This window comes from Ruditapes philippinarum, unplaced genomic scaffold (genome assembly GCF_026571515.1).
Source record: "Ruditapes philippinarum isolate M1 unplaced genomic scaffold, ASM2657151v2 ctg3780_1_1_1_1, whole genome shotgun sequence".
Lineage (NCBI taxonomy): Eukaryota > Metazoa > Mollusca > Bivalvia > Venerida > Veneridae > Ruditapes > Ruditapes philippinarum.
The window spans coordinates 19,992-37,991 of NW_026859482.1; positions in this window are offsets into that span (position 1 = coordinate 19,992).

The following is an 18,000-nucleotide window of genomic DNA, read 5'->3' on the forward strand; positions in this document are numbered from 1 at the left end:
GATTGGAAGGACCTTTTGAAAACTTTGTCAACTGTACACAGTTACGGAATTGTGATTGCAATCGATTCACCACGTGAATCGGATAGAACATCGCCGTATGTCAAATGTTCCATAAACAACTTTCTTCAAAGATTTTCGAATGCTTTCAAAGTATGTCCAAGCGTAGCTAATGCATTCATTATCAGGCGTGAGATCTGGCATTAATAGTGCTTCGAATAATAATTATTCAATCCTCGATAACTACCGGCCGATATATGTTCGATTGCGATATATATATACATAGAAATGGCTGAATTATTATGTTTTATTACATTTTTTTCTGATAGGCCACTTGGAGTTATTTTTCCTGTAAATGCAGGTGTATTACGTGACTAAGAATTTTTTTACTGTCTTTGAAAAATCTGGTAAAGTGGTTTGTTTTTTGAAACTTAAAAATGCTGTCATTGTTTCCTCGATTAAGCGTCTAATTTTCACCTCGAATGGCATTTACGAATGCGACTTTGATACCATTTTGTGCGTTTCGCGTTAAAACTTTCTTTAAGTTGTTAACATCTGTTTTCAACGGAAGTGCAGGGTGCCAAAATGCAATTAGCATACCGATAAAGCATGAAACAGAGGAAATTTGATGTTACTAGATGTAACTCTAGATTCAATTTTTGGCTGTTAATTCTGTTGAAATATTTTGATCAATACCTTACTAATTATTGGTAATGAAATGAATAAATGCCTCGGCTAACAGTATTTTCTTTGGGGTGATATTTTAACTGTAATTCGCAACATTATGTGTTTTTGTGTAATACTATCAGTATGAATTTTCAATATGTCAATGAATCATGCATGTAAGTATGTAAGTTTTACTCTATAAGTTTTGTTAGCTTTAAATAGATTGATTACAGTTTCTGTGATCTTATAATTTTAAAAAGAACATTTTTGCAAACGCTGAAATATTTACTGATGTTGATGGCTTCAATATTTAAAGTTATTGACCACAGTTTATTAATGAGGCGATATTTAGGAAGCTGTATATTATCGGAATATTGCTCTCATTATCGTGTATAACAGAAAATAGGATGATTTTCATATGATCCTGGATTCTCACATTTTGTTTAAGAATTGGTGAAAATATTCATGTAGAGCGCTCGATTTTGGATTTAAACGTGTAGAACGCTTGCTTTTAAAAAATGAATAAACCAATATCGCTTTATTAATATTTTGTTATTATTTCATGTGCCTGATTTAGAAAAAAATAAAACTTTTGTCATAAGTAACTCAAAATATTAGTGAAATTTTCGCTAATGATTCTTTTATTTGATTTTCTGTAAGCTAAAATATATATAACGACTTATTTTTTGAGTCAATTTCTGTAAAATCTTAGGATATATGAGGGGTTTTCAAATATGAATGCAACTGGGTCAATTTTCAGAAGTACTTAACAAACAGTGCCAAAACAATTTTCTCAATCCTTCAAAATATTTACCGCCATGTGATATGCAATTTTTTTGTCTTTCGATTAAATTTTAAAATGCGTTTTCATAATCTTTTCGAGATTAACTGTTCCGACACTGAAAAACAGCCGAACCGAGAAATTTTCGGGTTTGATATTTTCTTCGAGCATGGTGTTCTATTGAGTCTCGGAAATAGGAACAAGCTACAAAGGACAAGACCTGGCGGAAAAGGGAGGTGCAGAAGAACAACAGTCTTTTTATGTTTCAGATATTATCGCAATCCTTCGCATTTTTTTCAATTTCCTGATTTTGGAAGAAAATGTTGATAATAATATAATATTTATCATATATAACAGCATTTAAATTACTACAATGCCGTCATTTCTTTATTCTGCCGTACTGAATTTTAATACAGTACATGTAGGCGTCCATTTTTAATGTGTGAGTCCAATATTACTCGAATAACTCAATAATGATAGACAACGTGTCGTGTATTGAAAGAACCTTGTATTACCACAGAACTTTCGAGGTTTTTCCGAACAAGATCTTTCTATTTAAAGACCCTGTTCCAAATAAATTAAAGTGTAACCTCTTATATCTGAAGAAAATACGAGGAATATAACACCCTTTCCAACCCATTTCGCGTTTTACATTTTTAATTATACGGACAGAACAATAATTGTTTGTAGGCTTGTAAGTCGCGATACAAAATCACATGTACATACATTTATTTGACATTCATACCTGCTTTGCTTCATTATATGTACATAATGTTTCAGTTAGTTCAACTTTTCAAATACACGTAATAGAGAAAGTATTTTATCTTTTCAACACAAAAGCGGTTACATTTGATTACTTATATTTTTTACTTATATTTAGAAACATTACGGATTCCTGTTGAAATGGCATTTTGTTGCGCAATATGTAAATATCAACAATGTATTGAGAATGCATAAAAAATATCATTTTAATACTAGTCAGTATAAATCAACATTAAAAGACATGCATTTATTGTATCGGCAAATCATTCGAAATAACAGAGATTTATAACAAATTTGAAAATGTTTTTAAATCCCGTCGTTTTAAAGTCCCAATGTAAATTAAGTATATTATAGTGTTTGTCATATTCCAAAACACAAACATTTCATGCTACATACTTCTGATCATTCAAGAGGCAACCTATTGAATATTTGCAAATAAGAAAAACAATTGTTTAAACATTAAATTGTACATTTTAAGCATAGCACAAAATACACTTTTTTTAATTTTTTTTGATCGATAATATGATATTTGATAGTAAAGGTAGTAAATTAAGTAAGATATAAGCCTTAAACGGAGTAATAAGTTAAATATTGAATTTCACGAGGCGCGCAACCCCTTATGAAATTCACTGTTTTATATGTTGGGATAGTTTTTGGCTTATATTTACTGCATTTCAATTACAAATTATAATAAATAAAATCAGAAAAGTATTCTTTTCAGAAGACAAAAATCATAGTTATATATATAGAAAGACAACTCCTCGCCGAATACTGCGAGTTATTCCAATATGCACAAAAGAGTTACCTTTCTTTTTCATGCTTATTTACATTATTACAGTTGAACTAAAAAAAGAAAACGCTGCGAATCACGTTCGAAAATAATTTCAAATGCATATAGAGATTCTGCCAAGAGCATCTTAACATTATTAGTCAATGTTTATCTTAATGCCACAAAAGTTCACAACCTGGTAAGCAACTGTTTCTAAACATTTAACTCACATGATAATTTATTTCTTAGTCAAGTCATATCAAAATATACCTGCCAATAACACATATTAATATACCTATTAAACAGTGCATTGTCAATCTGAATATTTCCAAATATATTTATACGTGACGTGCGTAAAAATATATATCATTTTGTTACATTTTCTATATATCAACAGCAAAAAAGCTAAAAAATACCCTTGTTAATCTACATTTAAAGGTTTAATGAAAAATGAATTTAAAATAAGGGTCTACCTATAATCAGGTTAACTAATAGTTAAATTAGCACAGGTACTATAGCCTGTCATCAAAGTTAGTAAATAAAAACATAAATGAGCCGCGTCACGACAAAACCAAGATAGTGCGTTAGCGACCAGCATGGATCCAGACCAGCCTGATCCGCGCAGTCTTATCAGGATCCATGCTGTTTGCTATCAGTTTCTCTACTTGTAATAGGGTTGGTAAGCGAACAGCATGGATCCTGAACAGACTGCCCGGATGCGCAGGCTGGTCTAGATCCATGCTGGTCGCAAACCCATTATGTTGGTTTTGTCGTGACGCGGCTCAAATATGTTATTGTATACTATAGATAAAACTAAATTACGTCACAAGTGCCAAATACCACCAAACCGCTTATGTCAGACAACGTGATGTTTAGTTAATAATTTTCACAAAGGAAAAAACTGTAGTTTATAGATTTTTTTAATGTTTTTAATTCTTCTACTTAAGATATCTGGAAATCTGTAAATCGATGACAATATACCGAAAACTCATGAAATCAAAATGAGAGAGGAAGCATTTATAACAATACTAACAAAGCATGATTAAGAAAACAATAATCAAAACTATGAACATTACCAAGAATACTCATTTTGAAAATCTACCTACAAAGTTTCATGTTGATACCTTCTACAATTCTCAAGTTTTGTCCTGGAATAAATTCAAAATGTTAACATAAACAAAATGCAATAAGTATAAAACTAGGGAAGGGAGAGTTACGTTTTTTGCACTGCAGTTCTACTTATCAAAATGTATTCACCTATTAGGTTCCAGGTTGATACATTTTATTGTTCCCGGACAAACTTCAAAGTGTAAAATCGAAAGGAAGGCAATAATCCATAATAAAGGAGGACGGGTAACTGTTTTTATGAACTGCACATCTACTCAGTGAGATTTATCTACCTACAAAGATTTAAGTTAATACCTTTTATAATTCTTAAGGGATGTCCCGGGCAAAGTTCAATGTGTAAAAATGAACAAAGGGCAATAACTCCAAGGCAAGGATTAGGGACCTTATGCACTACTCTTCCACTCGGTGAGATCTATCAGATCACTCAGATTCAAGTTGAAACCTTTTATATTTCTCAATTTATGTCCTGAACAAAGTTCAAAGTGTACAACTGAACAAAAGGCATATGCACTGCCTTACTACTCATTGGGATGTATCTGCATACAAAGTTTGAGATTGATACCCTTTATAGTTCTCATGTTTTGTTCTGGACAAAGTTCAAATTCTAGAAATAAGCAAAGAGCAATAACTCGAGAATTAAGGGTTACAGTTCTTATGCACTGCAATTCTACCCAGTGAGATCTATAGTGTGTACCTTTTCTTAAGTTCTCGAGTTATATCTCGGAAAAAGTTCAAAGTTTAAAAAATGAACAAAGGGCAATTACTCCAAAATTAGGGAAGCGAGGGTTATTCTTCCTATGCAACGCACTTCTACTCATTCAGATCTATCTACCTACATAAAATGAGGTTGATACCTCTTGTAAATTCTGAGTTATGTCCCGGACAAAAAAATCTGCAATAGACCGCCCGACCATACCCCGCAAACTTCGATTGTCGGGGGTATAATAACACCAATTAGTTTAAAAGAAAAAGTATTTCCAACATAACAAATAACATAATAAACTAAATATTATTTATTTACCAAATTATTTCTTTCGTGTATCATAACACAGGTTTTGGCAGTTCCTCTTACAATTTAGTTTTGAGTGAGAGAACTAATTTAAGTTTTTCCTGGTTACTGAGATTAACAAAGTTCTTGACTTGGAAATTTACATCTGTCTCCGAAACATTCAAACAGTACATGAATCTCCTGTTCCACTGAGAGATTAAATATCGGAAATAATTTCAAGTTTTCTGATCTGATATCTATCCTCTAGTCTCCAGTTTACTTGGAGCTACAACACGCATAAATGTAGCTGATTTATAAATTTTGAGACATAAGTAATTTAACATAATCTTCAGTCACATTTCTTGTTTTATATAATCAGTTGGGGATTGGCTTTTTCTTCTTTGCTAATACAAGAACTAATACAATATTCAAGATTAAATTAGAAACCACATCGCTTTGAAAAATGTGAAACATCGCCGATGATTGACGGTTTTATATATAAAGTGAAACTGACAACCTATTGGTGATCTTATTCGGTAGCGTTATATCTAGGAGCTAATTTATATCAGATTGTTAGCAATTTCAGACTTAAACATATTCTGAAACAATCTGTTTCACGGCCAGCACCTGGGCTGCGTTTCATGATATTTCACTCAACAAAAAATATCCTCTTAATATTTAAATAAAACTGGAGAAATTTAACAGAATGTATTTAAAAACTATTGATCTGACGTCATGATGTGATGACGTCATATAGGAGTATGCACGACGTTACGCGGCAAAATCAGTAAGAGAAAATATATTTGTCTTACATATACGAATGAAATATAATTCATTCGTGAACACCAGCTTGCCCTATACTTACTCTCCCCCTCACCCCCCTTTCCCATAAAATATATTTTTTTATTCATTTTTATTGTTAAGATTGTGTTTCATTTTTATTTAACAATAATACATATATTTTTTATTTTTGTTAATGAACTTCAATATTATAATGAATTTGTTTGGTATTAAGCCAACTTGTTACAGAAAATGATTCCTGACAATCCTTCTTAAAGCGGACAACAACCAAATCCGGACTATCCTGAAAATGCCTGATTGACTTGTTTTCTTTGTTCTGTGGTTGTTGTTCTATCAGTTGTTGTCTTTTTATCAACAATAAATGCATGTTTTCCTTTGATAAAGTATTGAATTTACTTCAACTTTCGCACACGGCAATATTTTAAATCTATTACTTCAAGAGGGCAATATATTACTTTTTACTGTTGCTATAATCATTTGCAAGTAAATCCAATCCGGGATTATGCGAGTGCGTTGTATTTTGTAACTTTTTTCAGGAGAGCGAATTAGTCATAAGTTTTAAGTTTACGACAAAAGAAAGGACAGTTACTTGAAACGGTCTTAAGTGCAAAAACTTTTTCTCCAAACGTCCTAGGATTAAGGATTACATAAGGACTATCCATGAAACGCAGTCGTAATGTTAATGAATAATCAGAAGCTTCAACTTAAAAGCGACTCCACAGCTCAGGTTATTTGACTTGATGTTGTAAAGGTTGACAAGTGAATGACCTGCTTTTGTCTCTATTCACTATTGTTTATGCTGACCTTTGTTGTTTTATTAGATGAAATTTTTCCACAGGCTTTAGCAGTTGCAGCCACTGGATTATCATCTTTATTGCTGATCACTTTTAGCGTAGTGTGTATATGAAATATGCTTGTGTTTTGCAGATTTACCTGAATGAATCCACTGTTGCGCACAACAATTGCTTGCAGAATAAATGCAGTATCTTACTTTAGTATTTCCTTTTACAAGCATACACCATTGGAACACTTTTAATTACCACTATAGTCATCCTCTAAATTACCGGTAATTTCTTTTATTAAACTTAACTTTATTTCTTAATCAGACATGGTATTTCTGCATAATCTTTGTACTCATTTTGAAGATATCATCTAAAGAGACTTGCCTCGAATTCATTTATTGTAGAGTATTTGAAAACAATCCAAATAAGAATAGATTTAAATTAAATACAATCTATCACGGCCATCACATGATCTATATGAATAATCAGAAGCTTCCTCTTTAAAACATCACACAAGCTCAGGTTTTGTGACTTTATGTTATAAAGGTTGACACGTGAATGTATGTATTTGTTTCTGTTCACTATGGTTTATGTGACAGGCGCTGGTTTATTAAATGAATTGTTTCCACAGGCTTAAGCAGTTTCAGCCACTGGATTATCATCTTTATTGCTGATCACTTTTAAGGTAGTGTGTATCTGAAATCTGCTTGTGTTTTGTATGTTTACTATGCTGTTTTACCTAAACAAACCCACTGTTGTGCACAAAAAATGCTTGCAGCATAAGTACAATACCTAACCTACTTCAGTATTTCCTTTTACAAATTTACACCATTGGAACATTTTAATTACAACTACAGTCATCCTCTAAATTACCGGTAAACTTCTTGTCACTCCTATGAGTCTTTCCTCTAGGCATTGTAGTCACAGGCATAGTTAATACGATATTTCTAGCTTTCTATGCTGATTATCAATAACAGACTCAAAAAGTTAAAATGTTAAGTAAGATTTACCATACATTGTCATATGTGCTGTTAAAAATAAAACATTACATTTAATAGCACAAACTGTCTGGAAGCGTGCTTCAATTCTAGAATGGTCTCTTCTGTATGTAGAAAGTCCCTAAGAAATACTTCTTGATAACTGACAAATTTGTAAAGGAAAATTATTAGTAGTATTAAACTTAACTTCATATCTTAATCAGTTATGGTATTTCTGCATAATCTTTCTACTCTTTTTGAAGATATTACCTTAAGAAACTTGCATCGAATTCTTTTATTGGTGACTATTAGAAAACAATCAAACTAAGAATTGATTTAAATTAAAGACATATGTTCATGTGTTGCACTGCCTAGCAGGGTTACCATGCAGATGATGAATAGGTGCACATCAGCATTGTCTGAAGTATTATGATGCTGTTGCAGACATTAAAATTATTCTACCTGTTGAAAAGACAAGCCAAAAGCAATACCAAAGCAATATTTTATCACCTTTTCGGAAACACATTTACGTAATACTATAGTTTTTCATCGATATAGGAAAATAAAGGAAATATATGAGGTATTTAATAATAAAGGCTTCTGATATCAAATATAGGAGATAAAAGGGAATATATGAATCGATTGACAGCCTGTCTATACCATCATAAGAAACATACTTCCATTGCCTTACATGTAGGGGCTGATAGGCAAAATCCCCATACAGCGCATTGTGTGGTGTATATTTCCCAGTCCCAAGATAAAAACAGATTGCTCGAGCTTGTACGTCATTGATACAAGAAAAAGGTTTTGTTTCAAAAAAATTTGAACTCCTCTAATAGCTTTGCATTTTGCAATTAGCATCCCAAGAGCTTGTCGAGCACTCTGAGCAACACATTTTACTGTTGCATTTAAGTCAAAATATTGTACCAACAGTAAACCAAGAAACTTATATACATATCACCATCACTTATGCTATTATCTCCACAAGTAAAACTGTTAGAAGTCCTTTCAACATAGTTATTTTCCGAAATTATACAATACTTCACTTAGTTGGATTTACAATCATAGAGTTACATTTGCACCAATTAATAAACATACTATTATTTATCATACTATAAAGCTTATAAAACATAAATTGAAAATATTTTTCATAATCAGATATCAATAATGTCTCATCAGCATAAAGTTCAATACAAATTTTCGCATTTTCGTTTGTCTGCTGACTTTATAGTAAAAGCAAAGTAATTGATAAACAAATAAAATAGGAGAGGTGTCAACCTACACCCCAGTCCAAGACACATTATACTTTAAACTAGTCAGTATATAAACCATTTATCCTGACACTAGATAATACATTGTTATAAAAGTATTTTAGCGCCAACATTATTTTATCATTTATACATACGTTTTAGACAAATCTTTTCCATAAAGATACAATCATAAGCTTCCTTAAAATCTATAAATCTTCAATTTGATGACTTCCATAATTTATTTCTTGTATCTTTGATATTTGTGAGTGACGGCAAGTGGTCTACAATACTTGTATGTTTCCTACATAAATTCTGCTCTTGGACTTGGATGTTATTTCTCTCAGACCATGAGTATAATATGTCATTCAAAAAGCTACAGTAGATTTTGTAAATGGTACACGAAAGGGCAATTCCACTATATGATAATAGACCCCGTCGAGATAAGGATGACGTGTCCCTAATTCAGATGTTATAATACCGGTATTTAAACAAATATTATAAAATAAATGCATGGATAATATACAATTATCCTTCTGTAAAATATCAACAGAGATAGTGTAAATTCCGCATGATTGACACAACTTTACCATAAAAACAGCCGTTTGAACAACGAAAATAGATATGTGTTCATTTAAGGTGGAACGTTCAACGTTAACATAAACAACTTGACCTTGCAAATTACCATTATCACCTTGGTTTTCTATTCTCACATTTCTAGTTACAAATAAAGTATTAAACTCATTTAACAATTCAGTCTTGAAAGAAACTTAATGAGTCAGTTTATTTTTTTATCTTCTCGGTCAGCAAATTTTCTTTCCTTAGTGTTTTTCAAATAATATGAAGTATATGTCGCCCTGAACGCGATCGTGAGGGGCATCAACAATAGTTGCCTAGCAATGTGAGTTCGGTATCTGGCAAAACCTTGGAGTATTTTATAACACATGTAGTCTTTCGTAATTAAGCAGCTCTCATTCATTTCTGGATGACCCTCGTAACTTCTTACTGAGCCACTTCCGAAGTGACTTACCAAACTAACTTACTCAAAAAAATAGTTTAAGGTCATCCACTGATACCACACCGTCATGATTCACATCGTTTATGGTTTACCACTCTGTCCAGTTCTCTTTAAGGTTGCTGTTGGCCTTGATACGTTGATTTTCCGTCAAGATTATGTACATACTGATATTTGCTGAGTATTTTATTGAAAAACTAAAGAAATGCACATATATAAACTTTTCTTCTTTTGGTCGCCAGCTTAGCTGAAAAGCGAGAGCATCAAATTCGTAATTGAAGCTACTTTAATCTCAGGCGAGGCGATTAGAGTATGTCAGATGATGATTTATCTTCCACTACCGATAAAGAAATCGTGTTGAATAACTCATCAGTTATCTGTGGAGAAATTCGTTTCTGTTTGTTTGATTTATTATCAAAGACAGCCGGTTATGTCCAAAATTGTACTTAATTGGCGTAGGAATCAGATCAGATAAAGAAGGTTAACATGTGCCATATCTGTAGCTTAGTAATAATGCTACACCTAGTGACTAAATGACTGTAATATCATTGTCAAATATTGCTGCAAAAGGTATTATGCTTATCTAGCAAACTAAATTTTGTCTTGAATAGTACAATAAAATCTAAAAATGCATCTTAACAAGTGGTATCATATCATAATAGAATGTTGTTATGTAGATCGGTATGTTTTTATATTTTTTACTTTCAGTGATTTGCCAGTTCTTTGAAAATACCATCATGATGATGATGATGATCATCATCATCATGATGCGTTGTTGCTGATGGTAATGCTGATAAGTATTTCAATATTTTGCTTGCTCTTAACATTTTCTTTTCATTATATTAAAATTGCCACTCATATTTTAGACAGTTGTAGCCAGCGTAAAAGCTATTTTATTTATTATACAAAAAATCGAATTCACTAGTTAAACGCATCTATATATTAAGACTCTAAAATCATCTAAACAATCAAGAAGAATTCCGTAATCAGCTGTGAGAGACAAATGACCATTAGACCGAATGTCTATGACCATTACACCGAATGTCTGTCTGCAATTAATTGTATCGGAGAAATTTTGCCTTTATTACAGCTCGAATAGTAAACTGGTATCACTTGGTTAATGTACATATATAAACGATATTTATCTGAATTCAGATTTATCTGAAAGATTAAATGAATTTTATTATAAGAAATTATAACAATATCCCTGTCCTTTTTACCCACGTGTCCTTTTATCCTTTTTTTCAGAAAGATAAAACATGAAATTATCATTGGGGGAATTAAAAACACAATATTACGTAAAACTATATGATATATAAAAGGTAATGCAATTGTAAATGTGTTGTGTAGGTATGAACTGATTTTAAATGCGCTCTTTACGAAATAGCGGTGGTGACTTTCCACTTCGGAATTCGCATTTTAGAACAATTGTGTAGTTCATCAGAATGCAATGTGTTTTTCTTCAGGACTGCATTCCTAGGCGGGAATATTTGTTATGCAAATAGGGAGGCATTTCCTTACAGCAAATAGAGAAAATAAGAATCCCTATAGAAAGCCAAACATAGCAAAATTGAAAATGTTGCAGGCTCAGTTTGATTGAGCCTGTTCATGGACGGTACTGTCAAGTGCAAACTACCGTCCACACCCCTAGCACCGGCTTAAGCAGAATTCAACATTTAACATGAACTGATATAATTTTGAATGTTGAAACATCCGCAGATGTGTTCATATGGCGGTTATCATGGAACCTTCAATGTGACACTTAAGTGCCATTCCATGAAAAGCGGCATACGGTCCCCAAGTAAAAAAAATATGTGTGACCTAAACGAGAAAACAATAGGCGGAACTAAATAAAATGGAATTTTGAAAGGGGACCAGAGGTTACTAGTATGAGCAGGGCACATATCCTAAGCGATAAATCTTAACAATGACGCAATACACTAAAATATTTTAAAAGAAAGCTGTATTAGTGAATTTAAGACATATATTGTCTAGGACACTGGTGTTGTTTAAGAAAATTCAAAATAAGTTTCTGTAAATTTATTGTGGAATCAATTTTTACCTGATAAAAATGTTCATGGCTAATTTGTTATTCATAACGTTTATAAAAGATCAAAGAACTAGTCACAAAATCTTAGGCGAATGCATGACTTTGCACAATTGTTTCATTCATAAAAATAAAAATCAATTCACAAATTTGTAGCAGTAATATGTATTTTATTAGTATTTCATCATAAATGTAAAGTTGTTCTAGCCTAACATAAAAACATGCTATATATTGAGCTTTCTTGCATTTACTAGTTTTGATCGGCTGTTTTCGTCAGGCAAAACATTAAACTGTTAAACGGGCTATGTTATGAGCTATGTGTTGCAATTACTAGTGGTAAATATATACAGACACTCGCGTTTTTATTGGTTTGTTGTCACTGTTGGTGTCAAATATCAAAGTTAAAGAAATTACGCCGTTCATAAATAAGGATTGAGATCTGATTGTTTTTCTTCGAAAGTTTTCGAATTTTTACTAATTAGTGACTGAAATTTCAAAATATATTTCAAAATTTGATTTTTAATAATATCTTATATATCATGATATTGATATTTATTTTCTATTAGAAATTAATAAATGTCCATAGACTTTACATCGGCAAAAAAGAATATAGTTTGATAATAAAATCTTAATTTTATTTTCATAACGTCTTGGTTGGTAATCAAAAATATTAAATTTGATTTAATTTGAATTGAAAGGAAGTGATAATTTACATTTAAATTAAAAAAGTGTTCTTTTTCTCTTTGCTTATTTAATCATTTTGATATTTATTAAATGTCTGTATTGCACTGATTCCTACGAAGAGATGGTCTTATGTATCCAAATTAAATTAGCGTTTTATTAATGAGAAAGATGACTCAAGTTTCGTTTCTTTGCTTTTAATATATTAGTATGATTATTTGGTGGTAAATATAAATAAAACAAAATGATAGATTTAAAATTAAAAAAAAACCTTATTTTTTATTTAATCATATTTCATATATCCAAATGAATTTACTACATATACATTCTAAACAGTAAACAAAAGAGTAGGTCCCTATTCTTTAAAAAATAAAGCGACGTAAATTCCGTGTCAATGCATGATACAGGAAGGATGGAATATATTTGCAATCTAACAATATACTATATGCTGAATCAAAATGAACTGTGCCAAATCTAAATCAAAACGTAACTTCCTTTTTCTTAAATAAAAGACACACACTAACGCACACGCACATACACACGCACACACACACGCACGAACGCACAAATACACACACACACACACACACACACACACACACACACACACAGATATTAGTTACCCGCACTCCAGACCATGTCCATTGATTGGATCATTTTTCCTGGGGTTTACTTATTGTGGCGACAGAGAAACGGAAAGGGACAGAAATATCATATTCAGATTCTCGTTCATTGGTTACTTTTTTCTGGGTTTTCATATTGTGAGTGACAGCAGGGAACGTGTTTTTATGTTTGACTATGATACAAAAGACAACTTACATGAAAGCACTCGGCAATCTGATTACTACTCGGGGGCTTCGCCCCCTCGTACAAATCAGACAGCCTCTTGCTCTTTCTGTTACAGGAACTAGTAGTCTACAAAATGGCCTACACATTAAACAATATGCATTCTCTCTGTACCAGTAATGTTATCAATAGCTATTAACAATAAGACATGACAAGAATACACTAGAGAAAACTATTTGCAACAATATAAATACAAGTCAATAATTTAATTCAATTCTATCAAGAAAATGCACATAATTTCGCGCTTCAAAATTCATGTACATGTACTAAAGTTAAAACTATCCACACAATAGCTTCACGAGTTTAGAATATTTAAAAGTTTGGCCTGTTGTTTTGAGAGCTAAGCCAATCAAAAATATACTCAGACGGTAACAACTGTATAAATGAGATGTATGTGGTGTACTCGAGAGTTTCAAGAACAGCTCCCCACACTTTTTCAAGCGTATCTAGATTCTTAGGACAGTAGCATATTTGATGTTGCACAAAGTTTTCATAAACAATTACACTTGTCACATTGCCATTGTCACATATATTTAATAGACAAAGCGCGATATCATGTACACAAGTTTTTTTAAAGTAATCAAGGGTTATTCCTAGACATACTCCATAATGTACAACGGTTATCCCCGATTGGTAATATTGGTGTTAATACTTGAAACTGTGCTATAACTGCACTAAGGAATTCTTTTTTCTTTGGTTCGGTTACATATTCATGTAATATTTGCTTCCATGAAGATTTTGGAGAAAAACTTCAGTCTGTAGCATACGAGTCACTCAAACCGTATTTCCAGAGAATATATTGAAAGTCATGAATATACCCTTGTGTTTGATTATCAAAATTTAAGTAGTGAAACAGTCTATTATTAAGTATCTGCCTTGCCAAGAAAGTGTTTGGTAGTCTACAGAGATGACCTAGGAATTGTAGCTTCCTCAGTTCTATGGAAGTCTCTATGGATATTATACTAGTATCTAACGAACTCAATGCAAAATCCGTAGAGGTTCTAATTGATAAGGTCTGCATATGTTTGACACAAAAACGATGACATTGCTCAAGACGTAGTATATCTGTTGCAGACAATGAGGACTCACAGCCATATAAATCCTTTGGAATAACTGTCGAATTGTAGAAAATTGTGAAAGAAATGGGATTCAAACCTTGTGGCGACTATATTCAGGTATGTCCCTCTCAACTTGTTATAATCACTATCAACGGCTTCTTTATTCGTCAGAAAATGATCCGTTTTCACCCCTCAAGAGCCATACACGACATGATATTCCATTTAGCCAGAAATCCTTTTTTAACACATAGTTCGCCCTATCGTCACTTATGACATTCAATCTAATTATAAATTTATTTCTTGAATGTTTAACATGGAATATCATTACAATGGTAACACATGGAACTTGAAAGTTTACGTTTGTTGCGATTTCGTGCATTGATATGGATTCGGTGTAGCAACTTACAAAATATCGCTATACTACGACGTATCTTTGGGTGCACTTTGTCACGCTCTAATTTGATCTTGCTCATCACAATATTTCATACTATCTGGTATTGAACCATTTACCTTGTTAACAGCAGCGTGTGGGTCGACTTCACTGGAGTTAAGTGCGTTACCATTCAAATTCACTTGTTCATCTTCCACATTGCAAATGCCTTGCGAAGAGGTGTGGTCGGTTTTGTTTTTTTCACTGGTCACTTCCGGTACATTCTTTGAAAGCATAGATGCACTTTCATTAATTGACAATTATTTTTCAACAGTTTTATTCCCGATGTATCCAAAAAGCTTTCCAGAGAGGATACACGTTCATCTATGTTCGTCAAACTCGAGAGGACAGGTTCGAGCATCTGCCGCAATTCATGTGACACTATAGTTTTCATGTTTGTCATAGAACTGAATACAAAACTGATAAAGAATCAACTATATTTAGACTTCATTTTCTACTTGTTTCCTGTATCGATAGATTCATATATGAACTTCAAATCATTTATTTGTTGTCTTTTTTTGTGTTTTTGTTTTGATATTTTTTCCATTGGGATCACATAGACAAATATCGCTCATACAATTACCTTTAATAACATTGTTGAATTTCATATATATTTTTATTCCCCCGAAGGGAGGCATATTAAATTCGCACCGTCTGTCTATCCGTCCGTCTGTTCGTCCGTCTGTCCGTCCCTATTTCATTCGTGTCCGGACTGTAACTTTGTCATACATTGAGGGATTTTGAAATAGCTTGGCACAAATGTCTACTACAACAAGACGATGTGTCGCGTTAAAGAATTACGTCTCTATCTCAAAGGTCAAGGTCAAACTTTCATTTTGAAGTTTCACATTATCACAATTAGAATTAATAGGTCCACACCACAATCGTGTCCGGACTGTAACTTTGTCATACATTGAATGATTTTTAAATAACTAGGCATAAATGTCTACCACATCAAGACGATGTTTCGCGTCCAAATATTACGTCCGTACCTCAAAGGTGAAGGTCACATAAACATTTTGAAGTTTCACATTATCACAATTAGAATTAATAGGTCGTCACAATTGTGTCCGGACTGTAACTTTGTCATGCATTGAAGGATTTTAGAATAACTTGGCATAAATGTCTACAACAAAGAGACAATGTGCCGCGTCTAATAATCTTGTCCCTACCCAAAAGATCACACTTATATTTTGAAGTTTCACTTCATCAATATAAGAGTTGATAGGTACACACATTTGTGTCCGGACTGTAACTTTGTCATGCATGGTAAATTTTAGAATAACTTGGCATAAATGTCAACCACATCAAGACAATGTGTCGCGTCTAATAATCACGTCCCTACCTCAAAGGTCAAGGTCACACTACCATTTTGAATTTCTCTTTATAACAATTAGAGTTTATGGGTACACACATTCGTGTCCGGACTGTAACTTTGTCATGCATCGAAGGATTTTAATACAACTAGGCATAAATGTCTACCCCACCAAGATGACATGTGGCGGATAAAACCCGTGTTTCTACATTCAAGGTCAAGGTCACACTTATAGTTTGAAGGTATTCATTCATTCAAGAAGAGTTTGAAGATACACATTCATGTCCGGACTGTTACTTTGTCATGCATGAACGGATTTTGAAATAATTTGGTAAAAATGTCAACCACATCAAGACAATGTGTCGCGACTAAGGCTCATGTCTGTGCGTCCGTGTGTCCCCACTTACACAACAATCATGTCCAGACTGTAACTTTGTCATGCATTGAGGGATTTTGAAATAACTATTTCATAACAACATTCTGTCGCGTTCAGGAACCAATTCCCTTCTTCAAAGGTCAAATTCACACATATATTTTGAAGGTTTACGCTATCACAATTAGAGATTACAGGTAGAATTATACAAAGATCAATGTTAAGCAATTAGTTACTTTCATTCTCTTTTTTCTTCAAAATACATGCTTAAGAAACCTCTTCGGGGGGCAATCGTCCCTTGAGTGACAGCTCTTGTTTTTATTACAGATTAACACATTATTCTGTGGTATTTTTTCTACCTGAATGATAAATTTACGATTTTAGTATTACATCTTTTTCTAATACAAACAATTAAATCATAAATTTCATAATTGTCTATGTACTTGTATTGGACAATTATTTGGATTTCTTACATTATACTTAATTCACTTTAACATATATATATTTGTGAAAGAATACAAGTAACGACTCTCTGTATATTTTCCAATTGATCTTTTTTTCTATTTACGTTATTTCCTTTCTTTCGGTATTGGATTTTTCTTACTGATTTTTGCACTCTTCCCTGTATTAAATTTAAAAAATCATCAATTTTTATTACATCCTTTACTTTTTATCTTTTCTCTGTAAAATTATTATAAGTGCTATGAAGATTTTTCAAAAGTCTTGTTGTGGTGAGTTCTATTTCTTTGAATCTATTGAATCCTCCAGGAATAGGTTCTTTAGTATTTTTATGTGTCCATGGTTCTTGTGTCGTTTCAAAAACTATTTTGAAACTAATGCTGATTGTTCATTTATATCTTTAACAATCTCTTTTTCTGAGAGCTAATTTTTCTGTTACAAGTTTATTAAGTTCAATACACACTTCCGAACATGTTTCACGAGTGACTTCACGTTTTATCGTCTTTGTTTTATATATTTCTTTATTCATTACTTAACAATCGGAAAGATATGAAAAGACTTACATTTTAAAATATCAAAGAAAATCTTCTTAAAAGGTAAGTAGAAAAAGTAAGAAAATCTGTTATTTTGGAGACTTTGAATGGGTAGATTTTCGTAGATGATTTGTAAAGGGAGATATTTTTTAATGTCGTGGGATTGTGTTTGTGCCCCGGTTTTGGGTTTTGTTTCATTGGCTGAAAACATATACTGCTTATGTTTATAAATAATATACAAAATATTTTATAGTGATAAAATTTCTCTCAATATATGAGTAACAGAATCTTAACGAGCATGTGATCACGGTGCATATCCATATCGGTACCATCTGCGAAATCTAC